This window comes from Spermophilus citellus (assembly GCF_964194105.1).
Source record: "Spermophilus citellus genome assembly, chromosome: 6".
NCBI classification, from domain to species: domain Eukaryota; kingdom Metazoa; phylum Chordata; class Mammalia; order Rodentia; family Sciuridae; genus Spermophilus; species Spermophilus citellus.
Genome location: NC_138187.1, coordinates 131,345,035 through 131,366,326, shown reverse-complemented (window position 1 = coordinate 131,366,326; position 21,292 = coordinate 131,345,035). Strand labels below are relative to the sequence as shown.

Sequence of the window (21,292 nt, the reverse complement as noted above, 5' to 3'; positions counted from 1 at the left end):
TCATGTGGTTGGCAAATACCCCTATTTTTTTTATATCTTAAGAAATGTTTAGACTATTGTTAGGTATTTGTTCTTTAATGTATTTTTAAATAATTTGTTGGTATTCATCATAATTTTATTAGAATTTAATTAAATTTACAGATAAATTTGGAACTGGTTATTATATTTATGATACATTATTTTTACTTATGTTTGTATATATTTTTCCAAATATTTAGGCCTTGCTTAATGTATTCTATTTTTTTAATTCTTTTTTTTTAAGAGAGAGTGAGAGAGGAGAGAGAGAGAGAATTTTTAATATTTATTTTTCAGTTCTCGGCGGACACAACATCCTTGTTGGTATGTGGTGCTGAGGATTGAACCCGGGCCGCACGCATGCCAGGCGAGCGCGCTACCGCTTGAGCCACATCCCCAGCCCAGCTTAATGTATTCTAAATCTTGCAAATCATTTGGCATTGTTATCCTCTGCTGCATTTATTCCTTAGGCCATTCAAATCATTTAAGATTTATGCTTAGCTAATTTAATATTTAGACCTTATTTTTTCTGTATTTATTTTAGCTATATCTTTATTTCATATTATATAAAAGCGTTGTCTGGTTGTTTCAGTTCCATATTATCTTCTTAATTTCCATTATAATTTTGTGACTTATAAATGATTTAGATGCATATGTTAAATGTATGAAATGCATGAAGTTTATTGTTGTATTTTGTTGTTATGGATTTGCACTGATGTTATACTTAGCAATAAGAGGCTCTGAGACATCCTTTAATATATTTTTGCATACCTGAGGACGTGTGATTTTATGATTTGGTATTATATTCATGTGTAAAATCTATGCAGTGGTAACTCAATCTCAATTATTCAAATACTAATATGGCACTATTAGTTTATGAAAGTTTAAGAAAAATATTTTGAAAGTTTCATACTGTTGATGAATTTAGCCCCTACACCTTGAAGTTTCCCAGTAATTTATTTATCTGTTTCAATTTCTACTTTTTTAGAATTTTCTTTATGAAATTTTAAATTTTACCATCATAAAATGTATAGTTTCTGATATTAATATAAACATACCACCCACATTTTTAAAAGAAGTTCTCCCTTATTTTTAAACCCTACCCTCCCTTGCTTGCCCTTTCTTTCATCAGAGGGCACCCTTCTGGGATCACTCCCTACCTGAAGCTTCCAGGATGCGCAGTGTGGGCGAGGTCTTCCATTTTCAGTTTGGGGCTCTCTCCCCTGGATAAAAACAAGATTTTTATCCAGGTGATGATTCAACAAATGCACTCATAACATCAAAGATGAGAATTGCATTCAAACAATGCATCATAAAATATACAACAAATTCCATATTGTGAAAAAGTTTTACATTTCTCTGAAGTTTCCAAAGCAATATTTAAATAAATCCTTATATGTGACCTAGAACATGTCTGTGTTATGGAAGTAGAACTCCTTGAAACAGTGGAATATTATATAGCAATTATAACTATTATAATTACTATAGCTGGTAAACCCTAGGTCTAGTCCAGAGCCTGCTGGTGGACTGGTGGGTTCAGGTCCCCTCCCAGGCTGTGTCTGGTTCAGTGTTCTAGAGACAGGGACAGGCTGCCAGCTGTATCCCTTTCTTTTTCTATGAGCATAAGACCCTTGTGACTTCTTTCACTTTTACAGGAATTTCCATGTTTTTAATCCTTTTTCCTTACATTTCATTTATGTTTGCTACATCTGGAGTGAGCAATGCATAATGACTTTAAAAGTGAGCTTACATCACCTTTACTGATAGTCCAGTAAAACCTCATTCATAAACTTTAATCATTTTTTGGATATTATAATCAAGCAGTGTTCTAAATAGAGAAAGAGTAACCTCCTAGTAAAAAGTTAAATGAAGAAGCGGCACAAAACAGAATCAGAAGACTCAGGGCAATCCACACAGCTAAGTGGTCTAGAGAAATATTTTTATCTCATTTATATGAAAAGGAATTATCTACATAGATTGTTATTTAACAAGTGTATTTTGTTCTATATAGCTTTTCCATGAAGTGTGGGAAAATTGAGAAATTGGTATACCTGCGCAATTTTATTATAATGAGACTATAATTTTATTATAATTAAGTTTTGTGTTTAGTGGTTGCTTAAGCAAACATGATTCTTTCTAAATTTTGAAAAACATACTGGTAAGTTTTCAAAATATGCATGAGTTTGATTTAAAAATAGAATTAGGTTTATTTAATCCAATTATAATCTAATTATAAAACTTAATTTTAAGTAAAGAGATAAGGCTTCAGTATTATAGGCCTATAATCTCATTGCTTCTGGAGGCTGATGTAGGAAGATTTCAAGTTCAAGGTCAGCCTGGGGGATGAAGAGAAAACCTGTCTCAGAAAACAAAAAGCAAACTAACAAATCAAAAATCCAAAACTTAAGACTTCAGATTTCAAAAACCTCTTCAGACTTCCTTTGTGTTCACTCTCCAGCATAGATTATAAAAGTGTTTTCATTCAAAACATAAGTGCATGAAATTCATAAATTTGGGAACACAGTATGACATATAAAATGATAAGCTAACTTCTTGGGAACTTCATGCCTTCAAAGTAACTGTATATAGCATATAAATAATTTACACTATGATAATATGCCTCCCAAACAGACATATTCTCAACATAATTTGTTCTTTAAAATGAGATTGCCAATCACTGTTTACAGTTGTAGATTGATTCCCTTTTACTTTACTGATTTTTACAATGAGCCAGCAACCATTCAAGTTCCAGCTCTGACTCAGGGCAGATTCAGAAGAATCCAATATCGAAGAGCATCCATGTATCTTGATTTCACTAGAATCACCTGTGTCATGTGTGAGGGAGACAACCAATACTCTAAACTCTAAAAATGTCCTGTGAACCCTATCTCAGGTTTGTTCCTGTGTCATTCTAACAGCAACTCCTCTTGTGTGTTGGTGAACCTACTGAGGGATGTAGTTGGGTCATTTCCATGCAGAGGACTCACCTAATTGTCCCCTCCAGTGCTGGTCTAAAGGCAGCTTGCCACTGGGACAAGTGGAGATGTAAATGTGAGGGTGGTTGGAGGGTTTTCTTCTAGACGGCTAACCCTTTCTATACCCGCCACCAGTAATTGCACCTGATTCTCCTTTTCTACTTCTTATCCCTGCCAAGGTGGTTATGAGTGTGTGCTCACCTGTTTGCATTCTCATTATCACTTATAAATTAGTCACACCTGGATTGTACCTGGTACCCCACCCACCCACCTCCACCCCTGCATCAAGCCCTACAAAACTCTTTACAGCTGCCTCTGGGATATGCATGCCGTTCTGAAATCAGTGTGTCCTTCTGTATCTGGGCATCCATGATTGGCACAACTATCCGTTTCTGTGGACTTCTTCAGCTGAAGTGCATTCCCTTCAGTCATTGCTGTTAGGGAATAGTATCAGAGGTGATACAGACCTTCAAAACTTCCTATGATATATTTCATTGGAGAAAAAAACACATGAATGCATTCATGTTATAAAATTTCTTACTTTTTTTTAAAGCTAAGTTAAATTTATTTCATTTGTACTTTTTTTTTGCAAGATCAACGCAGTTCTGTGTTCATTTGTGGGTCTGTAGTAGATTCTTTCTAACAAGCGACCTGTGGTGACATCTAGTGGTCATCCTGAAATATGCACTTTCTCTGTGTTCAATTAGCTCTTGATTTATAGGGGCCATCCCGTTGTATATAGTTGATAAAAAGGGAAAAACAAGATTTTTATCCAGGATGATTCGACAAACGCACTCATAACATCAAAGATGAGAGTTTCATTCAAACAATACATCATAAAATATACAACAAATTCTATAATGTGAAAAAGTTTCACATTTCTCTGAAGTTTCCAAAGCAATATTTAAATAAATCCTTATGTGACCTAGAACATGTCTATGTTATGGGAGTAAAACTCCTTGAAACAGTAGAATATTATATATAAATTATACCTATTATAATTATTATATTTTACATCATTACTCATAGAGTTTCGTCACATGCCAATCACTCATTGTTCTTGGCTCTCAGGATATAGCTGTGAACACAATACACAAATTTCAGGAATTATACACAAGTTAACAGCCTCTACTAGTGCCTGACACACAATTTCTACTCTTTTTTAAATAAGAATATATTAATTATAATACAGAATACTGGGTTTTATTGTGGCATATTCAAACATGTATGTAGCATTATTTGATCAAAATTTTCTCCCAATACTTCTCGTTCTCCTCCCCCATTCCTATTCACTGGATTTCCTTATTTTACCTTAATAATTTCTCTTCTGTTTTCATGGAGGGTTTTGGTGTTTTTTATTTTTTTTTTATTTTGCTTTCTAATTTTTGCCTATGAGAGAAAAACCTATGGTCCCTGTCTTTCTGAGCCTGGCACACTTCACTTAACACAATGCTCTCCAACACCATCCATTTTCCTGAAAATGGCATGCTTTCCTTCTTTCTTGTGACAGTATAAAGCTCCATTGTGTATATATATCACACTTTACTTATCCATTCATCTGTAGAAGGACACCAAGGCTGACTCCATAACTTGGCTATTGTGAATTATACTGCAATAAATATGGAATGCATGTGTCTCTAAAATATGTTATCGTCAATTATTCTGGCTAGATACCAAGGAGTGGTGGAGCTGGATCTTATGGTAGTTCCATTTTCAGTTTTTTGAAGACCCTCCATACTGATTTCCATAGTGACTCTACTAATTTACATTCCAGCTAACATTATAAGGGTTCTATTTTCCTATTATCACAAGGATCCTGGAAATGAGTGCCCTCACCAGAATTTATTGTTATTTGTATCCTTGATGATTGCCATCCTGACAAGAGTGGGATGGAGTCTCAGTGCGATTTTGATTTGCATTTCCCTGATGGCTGAGAATGTTCAAACATTTCATATAACTATTTGCCATTTGTACTTCTTTTTTAAATGTCTTATTTCATCAGACCATTTATTGACTTGGTTATTTGGTTCTTTGGTGTGAGTTTTTTGAGTTCTTTGTATATTCTGGACATTAATCCTCTGTTGGGAGTGTCACTGTCAAAGACTTTCTTCCTGTTCTGTAGGTTCTGATCACACTCTCCTTTGCAAGGCAGAAGCTTTTTAGTTTGGTGCCAGCCCACTTATTGGTCTTTGAGCTCAGTTGCTGAGCTGTATGAGTCCTACTAAGGAAGTTGCTGTCTACCCCTACGTGATGGAGTGTTCTCCCATTGTTTTCTTCTAGCAGTTGCAAAGACTCTAATTTTATTCCAAGGTATTTGATCTAATTTGAGTTGACTTTGGTACAGGTAAGAGATAGGAATCTACTTTTAATTTTTTACATATGTATATCCAGATTTCTCTGAACCTTTTTTTTTTTTTAAAGAGGCTGTCTCTTCTCCAATGCACGTATTTTATTCAGCTCTTTTGTCACTGTGACCACAAAGATCTGACTAGAACAATTTAGAGTGAAAAAAAAAGTTTTTTTGGCTCATGGTTTTGGAGGGTCAGTCCACAGTCCAACTCCACAGCTCTGGGCCCAAGGTGAGGCAGAATATCATGGCAGAAGGAATTGGCAGAGAGAAGCAGCTCAAGATATGGCAACCAGGAAGTAGAGAGAGTTCAGCTCCCCAGGGACAAAATACAAACCCCAAAGTGACACCCCATGTCCTACTTCCTCCTGCCACACACTTCCTGCCTACAACTTCTGACCAATAAATCCATGCCTGTGGATTTATTCACTGATGAGGTTACACTTCTCATCATCTTATCATCTTACTGATGAAAATTCTTGTATTTTCTAGCATGTGAGCTTTGGGGGGATACATCATATCTAAACCAAAACAAAATGTTTTTGACACCATTGTCAGTATCAGATGGCTGTAGCAGCGTGGGTTGTCTGTGCATCATTCATCCCACTTTATTGGACTTTGTGTCTATTTCTGTGTCAGTAACCAAGCTGTTTTCATTACTATAACTCTCTCATGGAATGTGAATCAGGTGTGATGATGTCTCCAACTTTACTCTTTTTGCTTTGGCTAGTGTAAGGTCTTTTGTTCCCTCCTATGAATTTTAGGATTGCTTTTCTAGTTCACAGAAGATATCACTGGTCTTAGGATAGGAATGTCTTGAATCTGTAGATCATTTTATGTAGTATGATATTTTAACAAAATCATTTTAGCTCACCCATGAATACTAGAGATCTATCCATCCTCTGATACCTTCTTTCTTTGGTGTTCTTTGCTTTTCCTTGTAGAATTCTTTTAACTTTTTCTCAACATTTATTCCAAAGTATATTTTTCTTAATCTACTGTGAATGGAATTGTTTTTCTGATTTCTTTCTCACCAGATTTGTTATTGATGTAGAGAAGAGCTATTGATTTTGTTTTGATTTTGTTACTGCTACAATGCAAAATTGATCTGTTTTAGAAATCTTTTAGTGGAGCTTTTAGGATATTAGAAGTATTTGATCAGATCATCTGCAAATATAGACAGTCCTACTGCTTTCTTTCCTATCTGTATCTCTTTAATTTTCTTCTCTTTCCAAATAGCTCAAGCTAAATTGTGGAATGCAATATTGACCAGGAGTAGAGAGTGGATAACATGGTCTTGTGCCTGATTTTAGGATTGTGTTCAGATTTTCCAGTTCCGTATTCTGGGGGCTTTGGGTTTGTCATATACAGCCTATATGATGTTGAGTAAATGCCTTCTGTCCTTAATGTCTTCCGGGTTTTTAATCACTCATTTGCAGTTTTATCAAACACATTTTTCTGCATCTATTGAAATAATTTTGTTTTCCTTGATTCTATTTATTTGGGTTATTCCATCTATTGATTTGCCTATGTTGAATCATTCTTGCATCCCTGGAATGAAGCTAATTTGTTTATAGTGCAACACAGCTAACGCTCTTTAAAGACTGCCTGATGACTGACAGTTGCATAAATGAACAAATTAATGAACCAAAGCATCATCTTTGAGTTCTTTCCAGATCATTTCATCTGCCATGGATCATGTCCAATTTTGTACATCTTGGGGTCTAAACTCTGATGTTGTTTTTTTTTTTTTTTGCTTTTACATTGTTTTGATTAATACCCTGTCTCTCTGAGTTTTTTACTTAATATCTCCTAACATATGATTACACGATATGCCATTCAGTTACCCCTGTGTAGAAAATAACCATACTGGTGCTGATGGCAAACATTTCAGTTACGTTCCTTGGCTGAGCAGCACCAAGTTCATACTGGCCATAATTTCATTTGACCACCACAGTGTCTCTGGCAACACTTCCCTGGTGTATTTGAGGTGTCTGAGGCACAGTGAGTTACTAACTTCACACAGTCTATACAACTAATATGGACCTAAGGAAAACCCAAACTCAGTTTGGTCTCATGCAAAACTATGTAGTCATTAATTCTACAGTAAACAGCTTCATCAGCACTTCACATGTCCATAATTATGGTGTGCCCAATGGTAGCAAAGATCATAAGTTTTCAGATAAGTAAAAATATATTTGATATTCATATTTTTCTTTAGCAAAAAATCATTCCAGTAGTTATTTTTGGTATTTATAATTGTATCACTTTTGTCAAATTTGCCAATAAATTCCTACAAATACCAACTATAACTAAAAAACTCAACTATAACTAAAAAAATATAGTCTAATTAATGGTTTAATTAAATTTTACACTTTCTTTTTTCCTTTCAAATATTTCATCTGTTATAATATTCACCTATTTCACATTTGAGAATAATTGGAGATTGTCTTCCTTTCTGGAAAATTATTTGTAGTGTGATGGATTTACTTAGTATTTTGCCAAACTATATAAGGAAGTGAAAATGTGCTTAATGAAAATGGGATAATATTTCCATCTTATAAAATTTGCTTAATATTAAGGAAATTTTATATAAACCAAGTCGTTTAACATTTAGGTACATGTACCAATCCTTAAAATAAAATTAAATAAAAAACTCGGTACTCCAATCATCCAAAAGAAAAGAATTCATTTTTTTGTGTAGAATAGATTGATAATATTATAAATAACAAGTTCTGTCATATGTAATTGATAAGAATATGTAAGCTGAAAATATTTCACTAACTCATTTGAATTGTGGAGAAGATACAGACAAGTTCATTTATGGGTTGAATTATGTTGTTTTGAAATATGGTGAGACATGAATTATAATGCTGAGAAAAATCTCCCAGGTTCCCAGTGGGATCGTCAGCGTCTTCCTGATGCCAGGAAAGTGGGACACCAAACCAGTGCTATTAACAGGGTAACAGAAATAATGGGCCCAAAGTGTGGTGACTTAGAATCTTTTACATACGGGCGTCATGAATGTGAACACTAGGCAAAATGAAAAGCTGTGCCTTTACAATTGACTGTTATGTTTAACTGTTAATCGTTTGAACAATTCACTGGAAGTTTTCTGAATTTTCATTTTGTTACGTTCAAGCGTAAAAAGTGACTTTTTTAAGGAAATGAAGACCATAGAGAAAGGCCTGATTTTTCTTCTACTGAGTGCGGGGTCTCTGGTCTACTGAGAGTTGAGTTTTGAGCAGGGTGATATATAGAGGTTCAATTTCATTCTATTACATACAGATTGCCAGTTTTCCCAGCATCATTTTTTAAAGAGGCTATCTTTTCTCCGATGTATGTTTATGGTGCCTTTGTGTAGGATGAGATAATAGTATTTATACGGTTGTGTCTTTGTGTCTTCTATTCTGTTCCTTTAGAGGCCCAACTCACCAACATGTCAGCTTGGAATTGAGTTCCTCAACAAGACTCCTAAAGTAAAAGAAGTTAAGAATCTATAAACTGGATGATATCAAACTGAAAAGCTTCTTCACAGAAAAGGAAACAATCAAGAACGTGTACAGAGATCCTACAGATTGGGAGAAAATCTTCACCATCAGTATCTCAGATAAAGCATTAATTTCCAGGATATACAAATAACACAAAAAACTCTATTCCAGAAAATAAGATCACCCAATGAATAAATGGGCAAAGGAACTGAACATGTACTTCTCAGAAGAAGAAATACGAGTGATCAAAAAAATATATGAAGAAATGTTCAACATCTCTAGCAATTAGAGAAATAAAAATTAATACTACACCACCTCACTCCAGTCAGAATGGCAGTTCAAAAGAATACAAGGAACAATAAATAACAATTGGGAAATGAAAGGAAGGGGGGGCATAGAAAAGACAGTAGAATCAACTGGACATAAATTTCCTATCCTTGTATTTGTATGCACAGCCAGGTTAACTGTACATCATGTTTGACCACAAGAGTGGGAACCTACACAGAATAAGTTATAGTTTATGTATGTATAATATGTCACAATACATTCTACTGTCATGTATAATATATATAATATATATATATATACAATATATATGTATAGTGTATATATATATATTATATATATATATATATATATATATATATATTAAAGACTGTAGAGCATCATTACCTGGGCTTTATCATTTGATGATGTATTTACAATTTTCTATATGACATATGAGCACTAAATATAAGCTAACATAAACTTGATGAATTTTTTCATTGTACTTTGTCAAACACATGAATTTCCCATTTTGTGTGTGTGTGTGTGTGTGTGTGTGTGAGAGAGAGAGAGAGAGAGAGAGAGAGAGAGAGAGAGAGAGAGAGATATTCTGGGGATGGAACACAGGCTCTGGCAAATGCTAGGCAACTGTGGTACCACTAACCTCAATCCCCAGCCCCTGACTTCCCATTTTTGAAGCTGGCTGTGAAAACTTGCAGTCTTTAACCCTAGAATTAGATATTACCATTAATAGCTGTGCTGAAGATTTCATCAACAAATTTGCAAATAGAAATAAACAATAAAAATTAGTTTCCAGGGTGTTTTGGGTGGGGCTGGGAGAGACATCCCGAGAACGAGCCTCCTGGTCCTTGACGCACACCCGGGAGATGTGCAGGGGCGAAGGCTGAGGCCGTGAGAGCCACCGAAGAGCACCCACCTGGAGCAGCACCGGGGTGGAACCGTGGCTCCCTGACGTCGCCCGATGGCCATTCGGCAGGGAGCTCTGCTGTGAGGACTGGGTGTTGTGCCAGGGACCCACCTTCTGCCCACGCCAAAGGCAAGGAAAGGCTGGCTCTGCCTGCCAGGTGGTGAATTCTGACGATGGGCAGAGACCTTGCCTGTGACCTGTAACCGCAGAGGCCACGTCGTGCTGCACCGAGGTGGGTCTGAGTGCGGTTTGTCCATCCTCAAACAACTGGAAATCCCTTCCCCAGCTGGAGGTGTTAGGAGGGTAAAACCAATGTGCCTATGGTGTTCAGAGGTAGGACTTTGTGGGATTGCTATGTGCCAATTCAGGACCCTCTAAACCCCACTGCGGTGGGAGATGCTGATCATAGAGAACTGAGTCTGCATGGGGCAGGGCCATGTGGAAGACCTCTGTACCTTCCTCTTAATTTTGCTATGAACATAAAACCGTTGTAAAGAAAAACAAGCCATTTTTAATAGATAAATAGCTGCGGTGAAGATTCTGTTAACAAATTTACAAATAAAAATAAGCAATAAATAATATATGTATATATACATGTATATTTTATACATATACACACATCCTAATAGAAAGTTAATAAATACACTGTCTTTGATGATCCTATTTATGGCAGTAAAATCTCCCCCTCTCTAACTAGGAGAAAACATTCCATTTTCACATTTTTCGAATTTTTTTAAGACAAGTATCTATGCCACAGTTGAAACCCTGGAATTAATACTATAAAATTTCATGTCCAGTAATAATGACACTGGTAATTTCAAAAGCTTTCCTTTTGAAAACAAGCAAGATGGATTTAAAACTATGAAAGTAGTAATATCTATTTGAAGATATCAGCATCACCAGGCAGGGAGATTCTGCAGGGCCAAGATCAGAGGAGAGGAGATTCTAAGAAAGTTCTCCACAACATTCCTTGGCTCTTTCCTTATTTAGGAAACTGCTGATAAAGATGAACTTGCTGGAGCAGTGGACGTGAGCTGAGGGTTTCTTTTCTTTTTCTTCCTCCTCTTCTTTTTTTTTTCTTCTTCATAATATTCAGGGAGTAAATGGAAGTTAGGGTCTTCAAAATTTAGAAATCCTTCCTTCAAATTGAAAAGCCAAAGTTCTGCACCTTTGAGGTAGAACTAAACTCAGCACATTGTTGGGTCCAGACATGGGTTCAGTTCAAACCTGATGCATACAGTACCCTTAACTGCTCTCCACCTTGATCTTGAACTGAAGAAGCTGCTCTTGAGCCTGTGTTTTGTAGAGGAAAAGAACACTACACAATGCATCCAGTTGTCTTTCTGAAGACCAGGGGTGTAAGCCAAGAAACCACCAGCATCCAAGGAGGATCCCAGGCAGAGCCCGGGCGCTCCCTGAGTGGAGGTGATGGAGTTGAGAGTAGAGAACACACAAGGCCATCTCACAAGCAAGAAGAGGCAGCCAGAGGCTGTGGATGGTCTCCCTGGTGCACAGCACAGACCTCCACCCTGGGAGGAGGTCACCCCTGGGCTGGGAAGGATCCCTCCCTCACAAAAGGAAGGAACGCTGTCTGTCCACACAGACTTGGCCAGTCATCTACTGGGAATGGGATGATGAAAAGTTGGTGGGGTTTTGCTGAAAAAAAAAATACTGCATTTTTAATAGAAGTCAAGATAAACAAACATAGATTTCATTTTCAGGTGAAATGAGTCAATTTCTTCCTGTCTAGACCTGAGAACTTTTTTATTATAAGAAACTTGCTCTCATGTGAAAATAAAAATTGAAAACTGCACCAAAAGTTTCCTGATTTCCACTAAGATCCACAAGCAGATCCATACTTCTCACCTTGAGCCCATCTCCTGACTTGCCCACACTGGGCTGGGCTTCCTCTCCCTCTGTGGGGCTTCCTGAGGCTGAGCCAGAGTTTCTCGGAGCAGCCCCCCACCATCTGGCCTCACACTGTGTTCAAAGGGAGATATAAATTCTTACTCTTTTTTTTCTTTTCCAATTGGGCCCTGCAGTTTCTCTAGATAGCTTTCAGTAACATTTAATTTATTTACAACTTTCTCTCGCTAAAACCCACGTGAGAATGGGAAAATTTCAGAATTTCCTTTGAAATGACTGGGTATCCTCCTATATCCTCTTGAATCAAAAAAAAAAAAAAAAAGTGTTCTCCAGCATCCTTCAGAGACTTGGCCATCTGGTTCTTACAGTGAGATTTTTCTGCTAAGTGTGTCACTTCCATTCTCTGCCCTTGCTCTTCAAACCAGACAGAACACAAGGCTTACTACGTTCTTGAAGAAGTTGCTGTAATTCCATTTCACTCTGTATATCCTGGTGAGAGATGTGCCTCTGCTCACACAGCTGAGGTCATGCAGGGCAGCAGGAAAATGTTGTGTTCTCTGTGCTGTTTTCCACATCGCCATTTGAAGATACTCCACTGAGCTTGCCTGTGACTATTGAGCCACATGATAACATCACCCAGAAATACTTTTTATTTTATATCCAAGGGTTTTGACAAAAACAATCACAAAACATCAGAAGTGTAGCTTTAGTTTTGCAACAGCAGATGAACCCTCTTGCAAAATGCAAATGTTCGTTGATAAGTCCATGGCCGTGGATCCCAACACGATTCTCCAACATACCCTTTTTTGTCCAGATGCAAAGATGGAACTTTAAACATTTCTATGCCTATGAGTGTTTGAAGCAGCTCATCAAAACAGAAAACAAGTGCTAAATTTGAACACTGTTTGTGAATCCTACCAATGCTACAAGTTCACGTTGATTGGAGGAATCAGTTGTCTGAATATTTCCTCTTCTCCAGCTGCTGGTAGTGAACTTGTTCCATGGCCTGCGTGTCTCCAGCAGAGACGCTGGCCATGCCCTCCAGAGTGCAGTCTTTCCAAGCTCTCATTGAATTTTGAAAGGGCATTTTTCTCCCTCTAATGTATGTGTGAAGAGTCCCAGGTGGTCACAAGCTTTTTTCTCTGGTTCCACTAATAGATAACTTGTTCTCTAATACTTTGCACACAATGTGACTTCAGTTTACAAAAACTTGACTCTGAGATTTCAGTATCCACTTAAAATAAATCACCACCTTTGCCTATCGGAGAGCATGGAGTGGCAACTATGTCCCTCTGGGTTCGGTGGGAACCATAGCATTCTTTGCACATGGTTTTTCATGGATGACTGAATAGGAAACTGCATGGGAAATATTGACACTGCAATTCACCTCCAACCTTTATAACCCATGTCTCTAATTTGTAAAATAACAATTGATGGGCAGGAGACAGCTGAATTGCAGTAGGAAAAGTATCCCTTTTTTTTTTGGTTTGCAAATTCCCCTCTGATGTTATTTTTTATGCTGAAAGACTGTCTTGGTCTCATAAAAATTAACCACAGATGCATCACGTGAGTTTGGAAGAACTAACTCAGGAAGAGACCAATATTGTCAGCCCAACAATCTATTTTGTATACTATGAAACATTCATTACTTATCATTAGACAACACTTTCTCCAGAAACTGAGATTAGACTCAAGCAACTAAATGTATTTCTAATGCACGCTGCTCTGCAGTACTGAGAGATTTTTAACTAAATAACTAGGAATTCACCCCAAGCATAACAAAGCACAAAATTTCATTTATTTAAATCATAAACTTTCAGAAGCTCTAAAAGTTTGTAGAACTCCAAAAGTTCTATAGAACCCCCCATTGAAACAATTGAAACACTTTTTTTTGCAGAACAAAAATAGTACTCATTCTGCTTATTTACTATTTTAGTTGATGTGTATCTGTGGGTCTGGTGGGACTGGAACATAACATTTGCTGAATTAATCAGAAGTTAAAGAAAGGCAACAAAATCCTATGAGATATACGTGACACATGTATTTGTAAGTCACTATGGATTAAAGTTCTTTGAATTCTTTCAAACAAACATCTCAACAAATTTGATAAAATGAGCCATGTCACACAGTTACAGGATAGTGTGGAGAAATTAAACCACTCTCACTCTCCACTTCATATCCATTCCCTGCAAGCAAACCAAGTTCCTGCAGGGCTTCTCTGTGTGTGGATGTGTGTAACTGTGTGTGTGTGTGTGTGTGTGTGCTGTGTTTAAACAAAAAATTGACTACTAAGCTATGAGACATAAACACATGTGTGTGAGGAGTGCTGACCCAGGAAGGTAAAGTACTGCAACCATTATGGGCACCAGCATTGAGGTTTCTCCAAAACCTACAATATGATCAAGCAATCCCACTAATGAGTATATATCCAAAGGAAATGAAACCAAATGTTTGAAGGGACATCTGCACACCCATGTACAATAGCATTGATATGGAATCAATCTAAATGGTCATCAATGGATGAATGGATGACAAAAAGGTGGTACATATAGACAAAGGAATAGTATTCTGTCATGAAAAACAATGGGCATATATCTTTTTGACAACATGGAAGAGACTGGATGTCATTAAATTAAATAAGCCAGGCACAGAAAGACAAGTAAAACACGATCTTACTATAGGCCAAATCTAAAAATGTGATCTCATAGAAGTTGAGAGAAGAATGGTGATCATATGAGAAACTGTGTAGAGATTTGGGAGGGGATTCCTGAAGGATGGATAAGGACAGATCTGTCAAAGGAACAAAGTTGCAATTGCTTGGGTAAGATAACATCCAGTGCTCTAATGTAAAATAAGTTGACTATAATTGGCAATCAAATATTATAGTTTTCAAAATAGCTGAAAGAGAACTTGAGTTGTTTCCATTGCAAACAAATCATAACTAATTCTAGTTTATGACCTGAGAATGCTACAATTCCTAGTTTGTCCACAAGATGGCAACATGACACTACTAATCGGCCAGCATAATCTAGCTGGGAACACTCACACTCAATGATTTCTCTTGGAAGAAAATGTTATGAAACTAACTGTATATTAAACTAGTAATGCCATCTCTAACTACTATTGATGTTTTAAAATAATAGAATCATATTTTTCTATTTGCATGTACTCCCTTTTGATTTTATTCTGTAGGTTAACAACCATAATTAAAACTAAACTATCCTAAAACGTTACCTTCATCCTTCATAATTCCATGCTTCAGATCAATCTACATGGCTTAAATTTACAAGAACACTGGCCCAAATGCTTTTTATGTTTCCATAAATACTTTAGTTTTAGTAGGACTTTCAATATTTCAAAACACTTTCCCCTTTATTTTTCTTCATTGTGTTCTCGGAAGTGAGTACTTTTGTTTTAATGAGGAAAGCCACCAGGCAGGTGACTTGCCTTTTTTGCTGGAAGTGACACATTTAATCTCAGAATGAAAATCCAGAGAGTTCCATCTTAGATCTCTGTGCTTTCTTTTATTTTTTTTAGATTAAAAAGTAACAAAATATTTAAAAGTGCAGAAAATACCAAGAATAAAAGAAAATAGCCAGTACCTAGCTTAATCAAATCTTAACAATTGCTATATTTGCTAAACATTTAAATAAGGCAGAAAGGATGGAAGTCTGATTGTCCCTTCTAAACCCAGTTTTCCTCTCTCCACCTAGAAATAATATGCGAAGGCAGCTCCCATGCTAAAGAGAATATTAATTTCTCTCTTGCAAGTTCTACAATATTACTTCATCTGTAAGCATTAAGGAACTATAAGGATTCTACAGCAGTGAACACCTCTGTGTGGTTCTAAAGTTTACATTAATTTACACAACACTGTGTGTTTTATGTAAATTGATAGGCTTTTGCTTTCTCATCTTAGGTAATTATGGAATTTCCCTTAACAACTGTAACATCATTATAAAAGTTAATATTTTTTTCTCTTCTACTTTTTAGAGATGTTACAAGTTAAATATTGTGAATATTTACTTCTGACTATATATAAGTATTTGGGGGTTTTATGATTAAATATTTAAAAGGGTATGTGCATTTTCTACTTTAATATATATTCTATTTTAAATTTCTCTCTATAAAGACATGTATTTGTATTAAACTTCCCATAACTAGGTATTTAAAAATCCAAATATTTGTCAATGAAGTCATTTTATTTAAGTCACGATTTCCTTGATCCAAACCAAGTACAGTCAGAAGTCCTACCTGTTCACTGGAAGTTGGGGGTTGAATTGTCTCCCCCTGAAAAACGTATTTGGAGTTCTATCCCCTGGTAATTTAGAATGGGGATTTATTTGAAGATTAGTGCCTTTACAAAGGCAATCCAGCTAAAATGAGGTTGTTCAGGTGGATCCTAATCCTATAAGACTGATGTTCTCATAGAAAGGGAAATCGAGACATGCAGACAGATACCCCAAGGCGAGGTGATGTAGACCCAGGCAGCAGGCCACGTGGAGAGGCTGGGATGGAGGGAGGCTGAACAATGGAAGGGACTCCAGGCTGGGAACAGGCAAAGGCAGGCTCCCTGCAGCTTTCAGAGGGAACATGGTCCTCCCTGACTCTAGGATTCTTTCCTCCAAAACCAGGAGAGAACAGTTTCTCCCACCCCCCTCTGAAGAAGCCCACCCCCAAAACATCTTGAATTCAGGTTCTAGTCCTCTGAGCAGCTGGCGATTAAATGTAGGCTATCCTGGCGCTCATGGCCCATGATACCGTGTCACAGCAGCTCTGGAAAACTAATGTACCACCTCACAGTGGAGCAGTTTTGCTCTAAGTCATCCCTGGGATTCATCAACCCAAAAAGTTTCCCCTTTCCTGAACTTCCAATCTCTGTGTTCTCTAAATTTCTTAGACATAGGTTTGGAAAAGGCTGTACTAAACCATGTCCCTTGAGAGACTTCACATTTAGAAAATAAATAAGTAAATGCATGGCTTTAGGGCAAGACCATTAAAGAAATCTTCATTTAAAAGATTTTCATCCTCACGAAAAACACGAATTGGCAAGAGTGTATCAGGAGTTTTGTGCAATCTACTGCCCACCTTTATGTTGTTCTAACTGTGGTGGCCACACCAGACCTGGCTGTGAAATGGAATGATAAACCCTTCTGGCAAGAAACCAAGGCCTGGGGAAAGGGTCAGTTCCCTTTCCTTCTCCCAGTCTTTCTCCAGGAAGCCTAATTGACCTCAGGGGTTTTGCATTGTACATAATTGCCCCGGGAGTCTGACTACTCCCTTTGACATGTAACAGATGCCTGGGAAAAGAGCCTCTTACCTGTTTTGGTGAGAATACTTTATGTTAGAGACCCAGGACAAGGCTTTCAGCCACATAGATTATAAATTTTTCTCTTAAGGATAAAAGCCCCAGTGATAGGATGGGTCTAAGATGATGCCAAATAACCTATAAATGTCATGAGAAGCTGTGGGTCAGGGCTTAGAATTTGAAATTTTGTTTTCCTCTGGGCCTGCCAGCATAAAACAGTTTGGAGTTCCCCTCCTCTCTCTGAGTGCTGCTTGATGCAACTTAACTGCATAACATAACATAACTGAATGCTGTTTCCCGCAGTGTAACTAGATTAAGCAAAATGCTAGAGGAGAAACTTGTGTAGATTTACAGAAAATGTATACATTGCAAACGGTGCTGTGGGGTCTACAAGGATGGAAAAAGGGGGTTATTCAGATTATTCTTCCTCAATTATTTGGAACTTTTCTCGGAGCCAGTGGCTCTGAGAAAAAAGAAGGTGAGCTGCCATTCTGACTGATGTGAGATGAAATCTCAGAGTATTTTTGGTTTTGCATTTCCCTGATTGCTAATGCTATTGAACAGTTTTTATATATTTGATGGCCATTTGTATGTCTTCCTTAGAGAAGTGTCTGTTTAGTTCATTTGCCCATTTATTCATAGGGTTATTTGCTCTTTCTTTCTTTCTTTCTTTCTTTTTTTTTCTTTTGGTGTTAAGACATTTTAGTTCTTTGTATATTATGAATATTAATCCTCTCTCAGAAGAATAGCTAGTAAAGATTTTCTCATATTCTGTAGGTTTTCTCTTTACATTCTTAATTGGTTCATTTGCTGTTCAGAAGCTTTTTAATTTGATGCCATCCCATTTATTGACTCTTGGCATTATTTCCTGAACTTCAGGGGTTGTACTGAGAAAGTCATAGTTTATGCCTGTATGTTGGAGTGTTGACCCTATGTTTTCTTCTAGGAGTTGCATAGTTTCTTGTCTAATTCCTAGGTCTTTGATCCACTTTGAGTTGATTTTTGAGTAGGGTGAAAGTTAAGGGTCTAATCTCATTCTTCTACATTTAGATGACCAGTTTTCCCAGAACCATTTTCTTAAAAAGACTCTTCTCCAATGTATGTTTTTCGACTTTTATCAAGCAAGGCAGCCAACAAAGATATAAATACTAATAAGTGCTGGTTAGCATGTAGAGAAAAGGAAATCTTTAACACTATTGTTGGGATTGTAAAATAGTGCAAGCACTGTGGGAATCAGTATGCAACTTCCTCAAGAAACTAGGCATGGAACCAGCATTTGAATCAGCCATACTACTCATTATTTATCCTAAAGAATTAAAGTCACCATTCTACAGTGATACAGGCATACCCATGTTTATAGAAGCAAAATTCACAATAGCCAAAACTATAAAACCAGCCTAGGTGTCCATCAGTGGGTGAATGGATAAAGCAAATGTGGTGTACATACAAAATGGATTTTTATTCAGTTATAAAGAAAAATTAAATTATGTAATTTGCAGGGAAATGCATGGAACTTGAGACCATTATATTCAGCAAAATAAGACAAATTCAGAAAGAATGTCAAGAGTCATATGTTCTCTCTCATATGTGGAAGTTAGAGAGGAGAAAGGAAAAGAAAGGTGGAGAAGGGGTCTCATGAAAATTGAAGGGAGATCAGAAGACCAGATGAAAGGGACCAGGAGAGGGAAGAAGGGAAGGAAAAATACTTGAAGTGATATTGGTCAAATTATTGTTATTGGTATATAAATTGTCACATCTATGCACATATGAACATGTATCAATAAATCCCATCATTATTTACAACTATAGTGCAACAATAAAAATATGGAAAAAAAAAAGGTGAGAACCCCTTCTTACTCAGGAATTGATCAGTTGCCGTGTACAACAGGCAGAACCAGTTCTTCACTAAATTCCTATCTAAAACGGGCAGAGACAATACATTTCAGCTTGAAAAACATGGACCCTGGAACCATACTCTGCAATTTGGAAAATTGCCTTTACATCCCAAATCCCCCTCAGAAAGATAAAGATGGAGTCTATCTCTTAGGCTGACTATCTTAAAATGTCCATGCCCTCAGGAAAACATCTGACAAAAGTTATCTGATAAATATGTTATCTTTATACTCTGGTATGTAAATACTTAACGTATGTGCTATTCTTTAGTATTTTAAATGTATGTATGGGGTTATATGCGTGTTTATCTATCATTTTGTTTTATGTATCATTATATAGGAACTAAAACATAGCATGGTTCTTCATTTCTACAAATTCTTTTAATATTTTTAAATTTTGTAAAGATTTTAATTCATAGAGACTTTGCTACTGAACCACAAATGGGGTAAAATAGTGATTTTTATTTTATTGTTAATGATTTTTTTTATCTTTTTTTATGGTGCTGGAGTTCCAACCCGGGGCATCATACATGCTAGTCAAGTGTTATTCCACTGAGCTATATTCTCAGATCCAATCATTTAAATTAAAAAAACAATCACCCTGACAAATCTTTTAGAAACTTAGGTGAAAATTTATAAGCTGTATCAGTGATATATTTTCAAATGAGAGAAACTTATTGTGTTAGTCCATTCAGGTTGCTATAACACCCTGCTAGAGAAGTAGATATTTTTGGTTCATAAATGCATAAATCAATATAAGATTTCCCTTAATTCTACAGCAGATAGGAATCTTTTGATTGGAAGTACATGAATAATATATGTGTATTTTAATTTCATTTTAAAATACTAAGTTATATTTAAATTCTTTTCAGAACTAAGTGCATTTTTGAGTAGTTAATAATACATTGAACTTTCATATTTAAGATAGTCTTAAAAATAAGATTCCTGCTAAAATGTTCTATGCCAATGAACTTTCATCAAAGTTGAAATGGGAGTGGGTATGGGGTTAGAAATGATAGTGGAATGTAATGGACATTATGATTCAAAGTACATGTATAAAGACACGAATGGTATGCATATACTTTGTACACAACCGGAGACATGATTGTATAAAAATTGTGCTCTGTATGTGTAATGAGAATTGGAATGCATTCTGCTGTCACATATAAATAAAAAAATAGAAAATTTAAAAAATTAATTATATATAAAAAGAAAAATAAATATTCAGTTGAATGTTTATTGAGACCCATGATCCATTTTAGTTCCAACAGTAACAGGTTTGTTTTTGTTTTGTTTTGTTTTTTCATGCTAATGGGGCTCTGCTTCCCTTGCTGTGTTCTACCACCGCAAAGTAATTGATTTAATTCCTTTCTTGTAGAAAGTCCTATTGTTGGTGCTGCATGACCCAAGCCAGTAAGGTTTCAGTTTGTTTTACTAATAAGACATATTGCTGGCATGTTCTCAGATTCTGTCTGACAAACGGGTTTAGAGAGACTCGCAGAGAAATAGAGGGTAGATCCTATTTTTCTTACTTATGAGCTTCCCAACATCCCTGGACAGACAGCGGACTGCACAGCGCATCTGCCCAAGTCCTGCCAGCAGGGACTTCAGCAGCTGGCTTTCTTTGGCCATTGGTCATCAGGCTGGACACCAGAGACCCAGTAACTGCTAGATTCCTCTCCACTTACAGACAAGAAGGAGCTGGGATACCTCCCTTCAAAAGGAGCCTTATTTTTCTGTTCCTATTTTTCAATATCTCCCTCATAAGCCAGCAGAAAGCCAAGCCTGCAGTCATGATCCACATCAGCTTTTCCTTCGGCTTCTGAACTAAAATGAGAGGAAAACGGTTGTCTAATTTCTATACAAGGACTAAATGTAAAAACTCAGACAGACAGACACAGCCTAAGAAACCGCGACCTCCACAGAGAATTGGCTGGGAACATGTGGTCCGCATGATGGTTGACCTTTATCCTGTAAAACTATCTCAACTAACAATTACAGTCCCTTAATTAAAAAATTTAAAAGAAAACAACTTTAACATTAAAAACCAAACTTGGGCCTAATTTACCAGCTTGTAAAAATTAAAAAAAATAAATAGCATTTTGTTTACTATTATTTAAATTTAAAGCCACTGTTTGAGGCACTTTTAGATGCATTTTGAAGTTGCATCTCAGGGAAAGAAATATTTGAGTTAGTTTTATACTGG

The 21,292-nt window shown here is 36.5% G+C and overlaps 1 pseudogene across 1 annotated transcript in view; it reads right to left on the bottom strand.

Annotated features, from left to right (window-relative positions):
• Positions 1 to 20,718, bottom strand: part of LOC308651304 (dehydrodolichyl diphosphate synthase complex subunit NUS1-like) — a 119,354-nt pseudogene extending 98,636 nt beyond the window's left edge. The window contains exon 1 of the transcript in view: positions 20,619 to 20,718. The product of the transcript in view is annotated as a dehydrodolichyl diphosphate synthase complex subunit NUS1-like (transcript). The remainder of the gene's footprint in view (positions 1 to 20,618) is intronic.
• Positions 20,719 to 21,292: the final 574 nt, after the last annotated feature.